Genomic DNA, 15058 nt, shown 5'->3' with positions numbered 1-15058 from the left:
TAAAATTAAAAATACAGATGATGATTCGGTGAAAAAGATGTCCTTTATACCCACTGTGAAAAAAATCCTGCTATCATTTCTTATATAACCCTCTCAAGTGAGTCCATACATAATAAACATGATGTATGACAGACAGTTCTATCCACTTGTGCACCATTTTCTTTTTAAACACAAAATTTTCATGTACATTATACTTCTCACATTATACAGTGTAGTTCCACAACTTGATAGCATTGATAAGTCACGCACATGGTTCGGATCAAATTCTTTGGAAGTGATTAGTTTTGAAATATACTTAAGCAAATATAGAAATGAAACAGATTTTTAAAAAAATAATTTGCTTGATTTAGTTAAAAGTAAACATTCTTTCCCAAATTATTGGCTTCACTGTTTATTACTTAGCTATACTTCATATTTTTGCTATGCTACATCCTTTGGGAGATGCTGTCATCTAGAGCCTGGTACCAAAATATTATTTGAGGTACATAGAAACCAGTTTCTTCCACTTCTTTTGGTATAAACATTTTTAAATAATAAATTTCCCTTTTAGAGCAAATTAGTCACATTGATAATGAGAAGAAGTATTTGCTTTTGGCTGAACTGCATTTTTCACATTATCCACCCACTCATTTTACTCACAGCTATGTAAGAGAACCACCCCAAGGCATCCCCAAGGCTGTAAATCTTTATGGAAGCAGATTAGCACATCTTTCACCAGAGGAGTGTTTGCTGGTTGGTTCAAACAATCTACAATTTTGTTAGCAGCCAAGTGTTTTTAATCACTGTGCCACCAAGGTTTTCACTTCTCCAATGGCTCATTTCAAAACTGAATGAGCAAGATAGTATCCTTTTATCTCTCTATCTCATTCTCTGGTCCAATTTACTTCACAGTATTTGTCATTATTGAAAAAAAAATTACTATATTGATTAATCTCTTTTGTACTTTCTGTGTGAATGCCCAACTCTTCACACTCCTCCTAGATCAACCCAGAAAGATCAGTATCTGATGAAAGGAAAATTTTTTTTGTAAAGCCATGCATAGCTGGGACTCAGGGCTCAAAACAAGTCACAGTAGGTACTCAACAGATAAATTGTTCAATGATTGAACAGAGAATCAATTTCTATCCCTAGGATTGGTCCTTATTGTTTTAAAAAGTCAGCCACAGGTCCCTGGGAAGTTCTTGGCTCCTCATAGAGACTTTGTTGGTTAAGTCTCATTAGAAGACACTGGTACATCACAACAGAACACCTAGACTCAGGGAGAGAAGAGTCCAGTGCTGCATTCCTAGGGTGCTAACTCCCGGGAAGTTCCCAGCTCTCAACAAAGACTTTGTTGACTAGGTGGAAGTGACCCTCCCATCCAGCTCCAGGAGAAGACACAGGTCCACTGCTAGCAGAGACCATCATCAAGACCACCACTAAGCAGCAACCACAGAGTCCTGGGCAAGATTACCGGGAAGTTCCCAGTTCCCCTCAGGCTTTGTCAGTTTAGTGGGAAAACTGACACTCCCCACCCCCACACTACACTTAATGCCAAGGAACCAGCAGACAAGGTCAAACATTATGAAATAATGAAACAAATCTCCTGAAAAAAAGCAGACTAGATCAAGGACCAAATAAATACCTCAAAGACAGGAAAGCAGAAGAAATATGCTGGCTAGGGAGTTTTAAGAAGCAGTACTGAAGAAATTACAAATTTTGGAAAAAGGTATCCAAGCCACAAGAGCAACAAAAAAAGGAAAAATCATAACAAGACAGAGAGGATACAATCAACAGAGAATTAGAAAGATATGTTGTTGTTTGGTCCCATTAAGTCGAGTGTGACCCAGAGTGAACCTATGAACAACAGATCTGAACCCTGTCCTGTCCTGTGTCATCCTCACACTTCCTGATACATAAGAGCTCATTGCAGCTGTCACTCTGTCAGTCCACCTGGTTGAGGGTCTTCCTCTCCTTCACTGACCCTCCACCCTTCCCAGTGGACCCAGACCTGGTGTTAATTGTGTTTGGGGAGAACATTGTTCCAACTGGTACAACACTTGTCTATCAGTTTGCTGTCCTGAGATAACTTGGGGCTTCTGTGGTACTGAAATCTGTGCCACTGGTGTCAAATGCCATAAGGGTTACCCATGGTGGAAAGGTTTTGGTGGAGCTCCCTAGACTGGGAAGCAGGATGGGCCATTTACTTTCTAAATAGCAGGCCTTTGCAAACCCTATGACCACTAAAGAAAGAAAAACACAATATAAAAGGGTAGAAAATATGATCCAGAATATCAAGACTGAAATGGTGGAAATTTTAAACATAATAGGGGCAGAAAAATAGTAGAAGAGAAGAAATGGAACATAGAATCAGTGAGTTAGAAGACAAGAACCTCAATGAAAACTCACAAGAAGAAAAATCAGTGAAAAGACAGAAGAGAATATTAGAATCATGTGAGATGACATTGAATGAAACATTATACATATGATAAGAATTCTCAAATAGGAGATAAATAAACAAACAGAAAACTCATGGAGGAAATTGTGGAAGAGATACAAGAAGAAAACTTTCCAGGTATCATTAAAAATTAGGAAATACATATTCTAGAAGCTCAGTGAATGCCTAGACTAGACTCCAAAAGAAAACCATCAAGTTATATCACTGTCAAACTCTCCAAAGTCAAAGACAAGATAGAATACTAAAAGAAGCATGAGAAAAAGTCACTTACAAAGAAGAATCAATTAGACTAACCTGTGACTTCTCAGCAGAAACTATGTGACAAAGAAGAAAATGGGACAGTACGTACAGAAAGCTGAAAGAAAACAATTTCCAGGCAAGGATTCAGTATCTGGCAAAGCTGCCCATTAAATACAGAGGAGAAATTAGGTCACTTGTAGACAAGCAGGAACTTAAGGAATTTGTGAAATTAAGATCAACACTACAAGAAATACTTAGAAAAGTCCTTTACACAGAAATAGCAGAAGCAGGTGGATCACAGTAATCAGCAACAACAGAAAAAGTAATGTAGCTAAATTACAATGATATAACAGAGCCTCCCCAAAATCACATTCAACATGAATGGCGTTAATGCACCAATTAAGAGAAAATGAGTATCAGAATGGATAAAAACTCCCAAATTCCATCACCATGTTGCCTGTAAGAGACATTTAAGAAATGAGGATAAAGATAGACTAAAAATAAAAGGGTAGGAAAAAAGACACCAAGAAAACAGTATCCATAAGAAAACTGGAGTGGCAACACTAATCTCTGATAAAACAGACCTCAGGATTAAAACAAAAGTTTTACAGAATACTACAGGGCCTCCACAAGAAAAAGGCTAATAACTCAATCACAAAATGGGCAAATGACATGACATGACATGACTCTTCATAAAAGAGGGCATTCAGATGGTCAAGAAACACATGAGGAAATGCTAAAAATCACCAACATTCAAAGAGATGCAAATAAAAACAACAACGAGTTACCACCTCACTCAAGCAGGAGTAGCAAAATTCAACAAAACAGCAAACAAGAAATTTTGGAAAGGATGTGGAGAGATTGGAACTCTTATACTTGGAACCACTTATATTGGTGGGATTGTAAAATGGTACAACCACTATGGAAAGCAGACTGTCGTTCCCTAAAGAAGCTGAACATACAAATCCCATCTGACCCAGTTATTCCATTTCTGGAAATATAGCCCAATGAAATCAGAACTGGTAGCATTATTCACAATAGTAAGAAGATGGAAACAACCCAAATGTCCATCACAAACAAATGGATTGAGGACTGTGATACATTCACATGATGGAATCCTATGTGGCACTAAGGAACAACAATTTCATTAAATATTATATAACTTGGGAAAGACTAGAAAGTAGTATGCTGAATGAAACAATTTAGTCATTTAAGGACAAATAAGGTCATTATTATGGTAATAGCTAACTGTGCAAGATATAAATGTTAAAAAACAAAAGAGGAAGTGGAATGGAGGGGCAGAAAACGGAAAAGAGGAAAAGTCATTAGTATAACAGTTTAGAAGGTGGGGGGAGTAAAAGATTAAGAAATCTTCAATGGAGACTTAAAGAGATGGGTAATAATAGGCATTGAGCAATGGCAATTAATTTTATAAAATACAATGCATATGAATGATTATATAGAATACAAAATATATGTACTATATATGATTTACATATAAGATTATATGCCAACCAATAAAAAATTTTCAAAAACCTTCAGCAACAGTTTTGGGATGTAAAAAGATAGAGATACATAAAGATGTTATACTCAAGACTGGAAATCTCTGCTCTTGGAACACAATTGTTAAAAAACTTAAAGGTGACTTCAAGGGATAGCTTCAATTCAAGATTTAAAGATCAACTCAGCACCATTGTCTTGGGACTCTTCCAGTTTCCATGGCTCCAGTGAGTCTAAATTCTTTAGGAACTTGAAGTCCTTTCCCACATTTCTTTTCTCCCTTCTTATCAGGATTCATCTATGCAACTGCTGAATATTATCTAATTCTGGCCTCTAGGTAGAAGCAACAGTGATTAAGCAATCTTATAGTCCAATTCTTTCCCTGATTCTTGGATTTCCTTCCTGCCTTTTTGTTCCAGATATCAACAGATGTAAGTTAAGACTTAAAACATTTTTACAAAAAAAAAAAAAAAAGACAATCACATTTATACATTTATTTAAGTGTAAAACCCCTCTTTTTCTTCATATATAATTTTGTTTTTGCTTTGTCTGGTATCTTAACCAAGGATATATTGTACTTTTGTATGACTGAAAACTAAAATTTCATTCCAATCCTAAAACCTGCCGCTGTTTGCCTTTTACCCTGATTTCAGTAGTCATACCTTTATTCTTGTGAGAGACCAGTAATCATGTTCACCTTACCTGGCTAACCTTCCTATACAATCTTGCCTTACTAGTGTAACCTTCACAGGACATGACTTTCTATAGAAGTAGAGAGATTGCCAATCTTGAGGATAATATCTCTCTCTCATCTCTAGCCAAAAATCAAAAGGTCAAGACTTCTTTTTTAGGAGTATCATAGACTAAATTGCATGGGAACAGGTTGCCCATTCTTGTTCTGTGAGCAGCTGGGATTGCCTCTGGGATTGCAGCACAGGTTCTTAACACTAGGCCACCAGAGCTCCAATTGCCATTTATTTATCCTATTTTCATTAGCTCACAAATATAATTTTCTTTCTATAGAGGAAGATGAAGTCAATTAATTGGCATGGAAGATGCCAAATTAAATGCAGAGATCTAGAAAGTTACATTTCATGATTATCTGAGTACTTTTTCCTAATGAGTAATTTTCCTAATGAATTAAAAACTACTTTTTTTAAAAAAAGTTAATTTTGCTATTGTGACAATACACAGCAAAATAAATTCAACTATTTCTGCATGTTGTACTGATTGCATTCTTTGATTCTTCTTAGCTCCCTTTTTCTTCCCCTTTGTTGTGTACCATCAAATCACATCAGACTGGCACAGGAGGAGATTGCCCTTCCTTCTCCAGCACAGCATCTGGTGGATTCCAACTGCACAACTTCTTGCCACTAGGCCATCAGAGCTCCGTTAGCTCCCTTTTATAAGTAGGTCCTTCCTCATAAACACAAACTCATTGCTGCCTAAAGGTACTTATCTAACCTTTCAGTTGTTCTCACTTTGATCCTATTTGGATAAATCTTAGAAGAGTATAATGCTCATGACAGAAATTTACTAGAAATTTACTAGCTAGTAGTTAACAACTGTTTTGCTGCTAAGAAAACTTAATTTTTACCCTCATTTCTTTAGGAGATATCGCTGGTTTAGAGGTTAAAGGCAGTTGTTTTAGGGGTTCATCCACCCTCCATAGATCCAGGCAGTCTGGAGTCCATGTTTGTTGTTGTACACTATAGAGCCAGAACTGACCCATAGCTGACCCTCTGGTGGGTTTTTAGAGGCAGTAAATTGCATGGGGGGACGAGACTGCCCATCCGTTTCCCACGGAACAGATGGTGGCCTTGAATTGTGAGCCTTTGGGATTGCAGGACAGCTCCTTGCCACTAGGCCACCAGAGCTCCCTAGAGTTCATAAGAATTTAAATTATGTTCTGGTTTCCCCCAGTTTTCAGCAGCTTTTTCTAGGGAATTTTCAATCAAAATGTTCAGTAGTAGCAGCAGGGCGCCAGGTGTGATGGTAAAGGAGGCAGTTGTTCATGGAGGCAATTAGTTACATAGGCATTATCTCCTCATTCCTGATTCTCCTTCTTCTTCTGTCTTTAACCTTACTTTAAAACATAGATGAGAAGCTTGGGAGAGGCAAGGAGTTCAAGTAAATGAAGTGAAACAACTAGAGCAGAAATAGCAAGAATATTGACACAATGTAAAGAATGTAGCCAACATCACTGACCATTAGGTCTCTAAACTGTGGAATGGGAGAAAGTTTTACTGTGTATATTTTCACCAAAAGAGAAAACTGTAAAAAGTAGTGCTATCAGTTACTAGGGACTGGAAAGGAGGGTCAAGAGAGTAAAAATTAACAGGCAGATAAATTGGGTGAAGGAAATAGCAGTTTACAAGTTGGTCAGATATTGTATTTCATCATTATATTATTCAATTATAACTTGATTCAGTTATAAAAATAAGAGCCCACCAGCCTAAGATGAACAAACTATGAAATGCAGAGTAAACTTGAGACAGTGGAGTCAATATAGACCAAATAATGCCAGGCAGCAGGCAAAATATGGCTCTTAAACACTCAAATGAAAAAAAAAAAAAAATACTAAGCTCACTGCTTTGGTTTCCCTGTGAAAACGTTCATTCTGCTGAGAAATTACCATCAACCAAGGTAATATCATTAAATATTTATGTTTTGACCCTAAAACCAGTATCTTAGAGAAAACTTGCCCAGTTAGAAATTACATCAATCAGATACTTTTTTCTTTCTCAAAGTAAAAAGTAAAACTTCAATAAAAGCATTTTCTATTTTTGACAAACTGACTCTATAAAAACAAGATGCCTGGGATACCATGCTACTCAGTCTTATACACTGAGGACTGTATAAGAAAAAAAAAGGCCTCGTGGTATTACTAAATCAGTCTGGCTAAATATATTTAGCAGGCCTCATCTTTCGTAGCAGTTTTCCCTGGAATTCAGCTAATATAAATAAAACAAACGGAGGGAACCTGGCCCCCCTCCATGAGCATTACATCATTCTTCCTTATTAGGAAAACTTCTTCAAACCTGACATTTTGTTCAAACAATCAGAGTTTAATTTTCTAGAAAGACAGCTGTTCTAATTAGGATGGTTTCAGCACATCAAGAGAAGTGTGTAGCATGTAAGCTCATTCGATCAACGGCATTTTCATTTCCCGAACAGCAGTGACACTAGGGAAAGCATTCAGAAAGTAAGTTTAGTGTGCTTCTTAAAGAAAAGGCATTTAATGTTTTTCAAAGTTTTACTACTATGCCCATTTTAAGAAATGCATATATTGAACAGAGTGAAAAATCCTTCGGTTCTTAATTTTGATATTTCACAACTGCAATTCTGATTCTGACCAGAGATTTTGTACCTGATTGATTTTGAGATGTGGAAGGTAAGTAGCTAAGAAAGAAAGCTTCCCACACAGCATCCCCCTTTTCCTCTGAAACACATTTGAGTTTCCCTTGATGTGGTCTTGGATTGGTTAGACACATAGGCTTATATGCTTCTTGATCTGAGCTACTGTCATGTTGACATGTTAATTTATTGACATTTCCTATAGAAAAGATTTGTGAAATAGAAAATATAGGTAAGAGATAACTGGAAAAAAATGTTTCCAGTCAAAAGTTTACAATGGTACAATGGTGTTAACGAAGCTAACAGTACATTCTAAAATAATTATTTTATCAGTAAACGCACGGTCACTGTGTCAACAGTAACCCTCCACTAGGTTTCAGAGACTGTAAATCTTTATTGGGGGGGGGGCGGAGCATTACCTATCTTGGTCCCTTGGGTAGCTGGTAGAGTCAAAGCACTGAGCTCCTGGTTAGCAATACAACACAAAACACACTATGTCACCAGTGTTCCTTAAGCAACCTTGAAAGGCAATGAGTCTTCAGCTGAACATGCTGATACGAATTATCAAGCCAGCAGAAAACAAACCTCTTCATGATTTTTTTCATTTTCCAGTGAGGGTCATTAACAAAATCAGATGATCAGAATGTAGATAGAAATGTGGAGTAATGGATCTCAGAGAAGGGTAGTGGAGAAAAGGAAGATTGGCTTACAAGACAAGAGAGGATGTTTCCAGCAGCTCCAAGGTTATACTTCTAAAACTCTCCATTACCAAACATTTCTCTTGCTGCATTTTTTTTTTTTCAAATGAAAGGGAAAAAAAGTATCTTGAGCTCAGTAAAATTAAATGGGATTGTGGATGAATGGCCTTTATAATTTCTCAGAGACTCTACAAATGGCGCAATGGGAAAGCGATTCCACTAAAAAATTCTAAGAGCTGTCCAGTTCCAACGGGTCTTTCCACCTTGTGTATGCTTGATTCATATACTTCTTAATGATTCATATACTTCTTAATGATTTATGAACTAAGAATAACAGATTTCTTAGGCGTGTAGCTTCTGGAGTTAGACTGCTGCTGCTGTTGTTGGGTGCTGTTGAGTCACCTGGCCAGTCCTTGGAAAAAAAACATCATGCTGGGAAAGGTGGAAGGTCCTAGAAAGAGAGGAAGACCCTCAACAGCATGGACTGGCAGTGACTATAACAATGAGCTTGAGCATATCAGAGTTTGTGAGGACGGCACAAGACACTCAAGGTTCAGACGTGTCGTTCCTCGGGTTGCTATGAGTTGTAGTCAACTCAATGGCACCTAACGACAACTGTGATCCTTTGTGACAGCGTAATATTCATCCACAGAGTTTTCCAGGCTGTAATCCTTTCAGGAGCTGATTTCTAGATCTTTCTCTGTGTAGTGCTGCATAGGTTTGAACCTCCCACCTTTCAATTAGCATCTGAGTGCTTAATTGGTGGACCAGGATGGATCCTTGGAATTAGGTGCCTGCTTGGAATTCCAGACTATTTATTATTTACTGGCTGAGAATCTTTGATCAAGTAAACCTTCTCAGACTGCTCCTCATCTCAAAATGATATTCACTATCGCTGTGGAGATTACGTTAATACATTCAAAGCAGTAAGTGTAATTACCAACATTGAGTGTGTCTTTACAACTTATTTTTCAAATGCAAACTATTTTGTCTAGGAAAAAAGTTAAATTCCACTGGATTCTAGGACAACAAGCCAACTGTCCTGGGGAAAGTGGAACATACAGTCAAGTCACTGAGATTATAAAAAAGTCAAGGGTGGTCACACAATGTAGAAGGAAAATTATATACAAAATTAACAAAACTTGCTTCTCACTGTGTGCTAGGGGGTTGCTGTTGTTGTTGATTGCTGTCCAGTTGAACACGACTCATAGAGACCCTATGAGGAAAATGCCTGAAGCCTTTCTAGAATATTGTCATTTATCAAAGTTCATAGAGTTTCCAGAAGTTTTGGAAGTGGATGCCACTCCTGCTAGAGTACAAGAGCTAAATTGTCTAGGAAAGGCTAAATAATTTCTTCTAAAAAGTCACTAATGGTAATTGAAATAACTGCAACAAACAAACCTATGGTCATGAAGATGGTGCTGGCACAGGCAGTATTTCACTCTACGCTACATAAAGAGAGTTTTCATTGCTCCTTTTACAGAGAGCTGTACTGCTAACACAAAGGCTGAGGTTTTCTGGCTGCTCAGATCCACAACAGCACTTCAGGGGAAGGATGGGCAATCTCCTTTCATGCTATATACAGCCACAGAAATACAATGGACATCAACTGTGAGTTGGTTCCTAGTCAATGGTAATGCACTGATTTGAATTGATTATACAGAAGGTTGTTATGAATTGAAGACAGTGTCAGAGTAACGAATGACATCAGTAATTAAAAGCCTTTGTTTTAACATAAACATGAAGGGTTATACACTAACAATCCCACATGTGAGCTTAGAGCACTCCTCAACATTAACCCTGGAACACAGCAAAATGGATTGCAATCATTTTAGCAGTGTTTTTATTCTTCATTATGGCTTTCTTTCCACAGATATAATATGGAAGCAGGGGAGGGGAACAGCATTAAGTAAAGAGGTAAGTAGCAGGACAATTCTTTTCTGTGGATCAAACCTGAGTTATCAAATACTTTGGCGAAACAGCGGCTGAACACTGATGGGCACAATTATAGTGCTGCCAGTAACTCCTGACCCAGGGACTAGTCCCCTGCTACATTGTCATTGTCGAAACAGAGAAAACACATCTGTTAAAAATGAACTTTAATGGAAAAAATTCAGCTGGCATTCTCTTTTCCTCTCTCATCTTTTTAATAGCACTCTTGTGTAAGTCCGCTACTATATATAGCAGAGAATGGGAGGCTGTCATTCGACCTGTGCAGAAAGTCCGATTTGGGATATTTTCTGCTCCCTCATGCCCAAGGGCGGGATTATCTGTTGGAGAGAAGGAGCAAGCAGGGACCACTTACCCATGTTCCCTTAGAGTGAGACACTGCTGAGCTGCTGTTCCCCTCTCACCTTCAGAGTCTCCACCTATAAACCTGGATAAAACTGATTTCTGACCTAACTCTTAAGGGGTGCCTGTCGAACCTCAGAGAACATCTGGGAAACATTTTTTTTGCTTAGTAGTAAGATGTACTTTCTCTCTCATAAGTCCATCCAAGATTTATGCAAGAGCTGGATAGAATTTTAATAGTTCAGTCTAAGGTCCTAGACCGCTCTACCATTCCTGACTAGTCTGTTCAGACAAGATGATGATCTGTTTGTTTACTGTCTGTTTATCCTACTCAGCTGAAATTCATCTAAGGACAGGAATCACATCTGTTTGATTCACCAATGTGTTTTCTAAAGCCAAACATAGTCCATGAATATATGAATGAATGACTCAATTCCATAGTAACTAAGAGTACTGAACACTTAGTGAATACCAGTCTCTGATGACTAGTGGGTAAGGAGTTGTGCTGCCAACCCAAGGGAAGGAGGTTCAAATCCATCAGCTGCTCCATGGGCAATCTCCTCCTGGGTGACTTAAAGCCTATGAAAACCTGCTGGAGGGTCATCTATTAATTGTTCTGACTCTACAGCAATGGGTTGAGTTGATATTTCACTTGAATGTGCGTGTGTGTGTATGTGTGCAAACACATATATCTTTATACATACAAGTCATTCTCTCCAACTATGATCTTGAACAACTTAATTTTTCTGCACCTTAGTTTTGTCAATTGTGAAATGGAATGATAGAATCTATGTACTAGAATTTATTAGATGGAAACTAAATAACAACAAATAGGGACCTTAAATAGATTTAATAAGAACAATGGTGGGTACTCAGTATTTATTGCTGTTAATACTACAGTCTTCTTCTCCATAGTAAATTGCACCATCACTAACCTGGTTCCACAAATTATAATGTAAGAGTCGTGTCTACTTATCTCTTACCACCTTATCTAAACTATCATCAGGATCTGCCTTTTAACAGCGTTACCAGAGCTCTATGGGATTAAAAGAATCATAGTCCTCCTGACTCCCTTCAAATGTTTGACATTAATGACTTTTGATAAATTGCTTATAAAATTGCCAGGGTAGAAATCTTTAACAGCAACAAGTTCATGATAAGTGTAAAAAACAGTCCACAAGAGAACGGACAGCTGTCAACTTTATAAACTGTTAGCCTCCATTGTTGTTTTACATGTTTAGGTCACTTCTGATTTTTTGGGGATAGTGCATCTTTTCGTAACTGAAAAAAAAAAAATAATAATCAGGCAAAGGGCCTATGGGTTTGTAGTCTCTAAAATAGAGAATATTGGTTTGGCTCAAAGACACAGGGCAGGTGAGGAGGGGCAGATAAAAGAAGATGTGACTGAGTCAATGACAAGAACAGAAAAGTGTAGGAAATAGCACAAATGCTACAGGCTAGGCAGACGGCCACCATGGCTTCCTCCTCTGAAGCTTGGGCCAGATTCATTTCTTCTCTTGGCTTCCTGTACTGAGCCAGGCTCTGAGAAAGGTCTCAGGACCATACAAAGTGAGCTGAAGGAAGAAGAACTTATTTTGTGTAACACTTGCTACATCTGAGCTAGAGCTGGGAACTCACTCACTGCTCCAAAGTTGGTTTCTCCTTTTATCCACCCGCCATTGGATTTCCACCTATAAGCTCCTTCCCTAGGCAGGCAGCACACAAGCCGTGCACACAGTACAACATCTACAGGATGCCATGCATACAGGCACATTAATGATTTCTACAGCACACTAACATCCTGGCAGGCACAAAATGCTGCTGCTTCTAACAAAAAGAGATCAGCACATCTACTAGTTGGAGGTCAAGTGAATTGAGAAAATTTTACTCATATTCACACAGTTGTATACAGAGTGGCTTTCACTTCCGTTAATATTTTTTAAAGAATATTATTTTTCTAGTTTGGTTATATTGTTTTTACAGCATGCAAATAAGTAAAAAGAATTAATTTTTAAAAGTTGTTTTTTTTTTTTAAATTATCCTCTTCTTGGCAGCATCAGGATGGATGGTGAAGAGATTGAGAGTGTTCACAGCTTTAGTCTGCTTGGCTCCTCAGTCAACACTCTTGGCACCAGTAGCCAGGATCAAAAAACATATTGCGATGGGAAAGTCTGCTGTTAGGGACCTCTCTAAAGTACTGAAGAGCAATGGTGTCTCTCTGGAGACTAAGGTGCGTCTGATACAGGCCATGGTCTTCGCAATCACTTGTTATGCATCAGAGAGTTGGACAATGACCAGGGAGGATAGAAGAGAATTGATGCCTTTGAGCTGTGGTGCTGGAGAAGAGCATTGAATGTACCGTGGACTGCCAAGAAAACAAACAGATTCATCCTGGTGAGGGTTAAACCAGGCTGCTCCTTGGAAGCAAGGATTCTGGGGCTTCGTCTGACATACTTTGGACATGTTGTAAGGAGGGACCGATCCTTGGAGAGGAACCTCATACTTGGGAGGTTGGAGGGACAGTGCAAGAAGGGAAGGCCCTCTATGAGGTGGATTGATTCAGTGACTGGGGTAATGGAGATTGGTGTGTCAGAGGCAGTGCGATCGGCACAGGATAGAGCAGGGTTTAGGGCTGTTGTACATAGGGTCGCTATGAGTCGCAAGCAACTTGATGGCACATGATAACAACAACAATGTCCTCACACACCCAAAACACCATTATGCTCACTACCACTGAGCTGGAACTGACTCTTCCTGTGGATTTCTGAAGCTATAAATCACATGGGAGGAGACTGTCTATCCTCTCTCAGGGCCACTGGTGGAGTCTACTCACCAGAGAGGGGTGGCCTTGGAGTTAGCAGCACAGTTCTCTAAGAACTACACCACAGGGGCTCCCTGAGCTATGCTAGGAGTCCTTACGTGATGCAGATGGTTAACGTGCTCAGCTGTGAACGGAAAGGCTGGCATTTGAGTCCAATCAGAAGTGTCTCAGAAGAAAAGCCTGGTGATTGACTTTTGAAAAACCAGTCATTAAAAGCCCTTTGGCGCACAGTTCAACTTTGATACACCCTGAGTGACACTGAGATGCAGTCAACTGTAGGGAAACTAGGGGGTTGGGAGGGGTAGGGAAAAGGCTAATTTTTCCAACTAGCATGGAAAAAGACAAAGCAAGGTCTGAACAAACCCAGCTGGAAAAAGATGTAGTCGTACTGAGAAAAGATGCAGAGTAGGATTAAAAAGGTATAAACGAAGATCAGTTTCACACATATATTTTAGTTTTGACCCAAGCCATAGTATCTTCAGTCACTTCATACACATGTAAAAGTTGGACAATAAATTAGGAAGACCAATGAACTGATAAGTGTTTGAATCATAGTGTGGATGAAAATATTGACTATACCATGAACTGCCAGAAGAACAAACAAATTTGTCTTGGAGTAAGTGCAGCTGGCTATTAAAGTGCACCTTCAAAGGCAAAGATGGTTAGAGTCATCTCACATGGACCATATTGTCAGAAGAAGCTGCTCTTAGAAAAAGACAACATATTTGGAAAAGGAAGATCAACACAGGAGAAGAAAACCCTCAGAAGATATGGACCGACACAGTGATTGCAACAATGCTGCTCAAATGACCTGTTCCACATATAGATTGAGAAAGTTTGGATAAAGGACACGTCCATGATGCACTACCTTGATTTTTTTTTTTTTACTACCTTGATTTTGAATCATGCATTGTTTCCTTAGTCTGTTCACACGGCTGCTTCCTGGTCTAAGTATAGATTTCATATGAACACTATCAAGTGTTCTGGGATTCCCACTTACACTGAACCGTCTTATTAAACATGAACTTCCACTGTTGTAAGTATTGAAGTAGAATTTACCCATATGATGAGCTTACAGCTTTTGGGAGCACATGTGGGACCAAATCACCATTCATAACCTTATTTTAATGAGACAAGGTTTTTTTCAGATAGGCTTTGGGATCACAGCCTACTTATAAATTGGAAGTTGAATCTCCTTGGGCCCCAGGTAAGTAGTACAACATGTGCTCCTAGTAGACACTCACAGAAGTACTGAATCTATTTTCTGAAACGTTTCCATTTGTGGAAGCAGAATATTTGGCTAACTGTTTACTCCTGGGGTAAATTTTTGGCTTGCCAACTCTGAGGCAGTCAGAAAGGTTACTAGAAAAATTGCAAACTAATACAAAGTACAACTATAATAATCCCTCCAGGGAGAATGATTTTTATGACCAATTCCAATAGCCATTTAGCTAAATTGAAAGCATGATGCTAATAAGGTTAGGATAAGACCTTCAGTCCTCCTCCCTATTTACTCCATCTCCATTTACTGTAAAATAAACTCTTCCTGTGGTCATTGGCAGTCCACATAATGCCATCAAGTCCATCTACCAAATGTTTTTCTCTGGTCAAAGGATTTAGGAAAGAGCATAGAATATTCATAGACCCTTACAGTATTACCAGGGCAAAACAAATAACTTAGAACTATTGGCAGAGAAAACCATCTAAATTACC

The 15058-nt window shown here is 38.6% G+C and overlaps 1 protein-coding gene across 1 annotated transcript in view; it reads right to left on the bottom strand.

Moving 5' to 3' along the window:
• PALLD (palladin, cytoskeletal associated protein) overlaps positions 1 to 15058 on the bottom strand; it is a 672347-nt gene that overhangs the window by 88558 nt on the left and 568731 nt on the right. The gene's annotated exons all lie outside the window — the stretch shown is intronic.

The sequence above is a fragment of the Elephantulus edwardii genome, unplaced genomic scaffold (assembly GCF_000299155.1).
Source record: "Elephantulus edwardii isolate Elephantulus edwardi_28Jun2011 unplaced genomic scaffold, EleEdw1.0 scaffold00188, whole genome shotgun sequence".
Taxonomy (NCBI): domain Eukaryota; kingdom Metazoa; phylum Chordata; class Mammalia; order Macroscelidea; family Macroscelididae; genus Elephantulus; species Elephantulus edwardii.
This window is presented reverse-complemented; position numbering and strand designations above follow the sequence as displayed.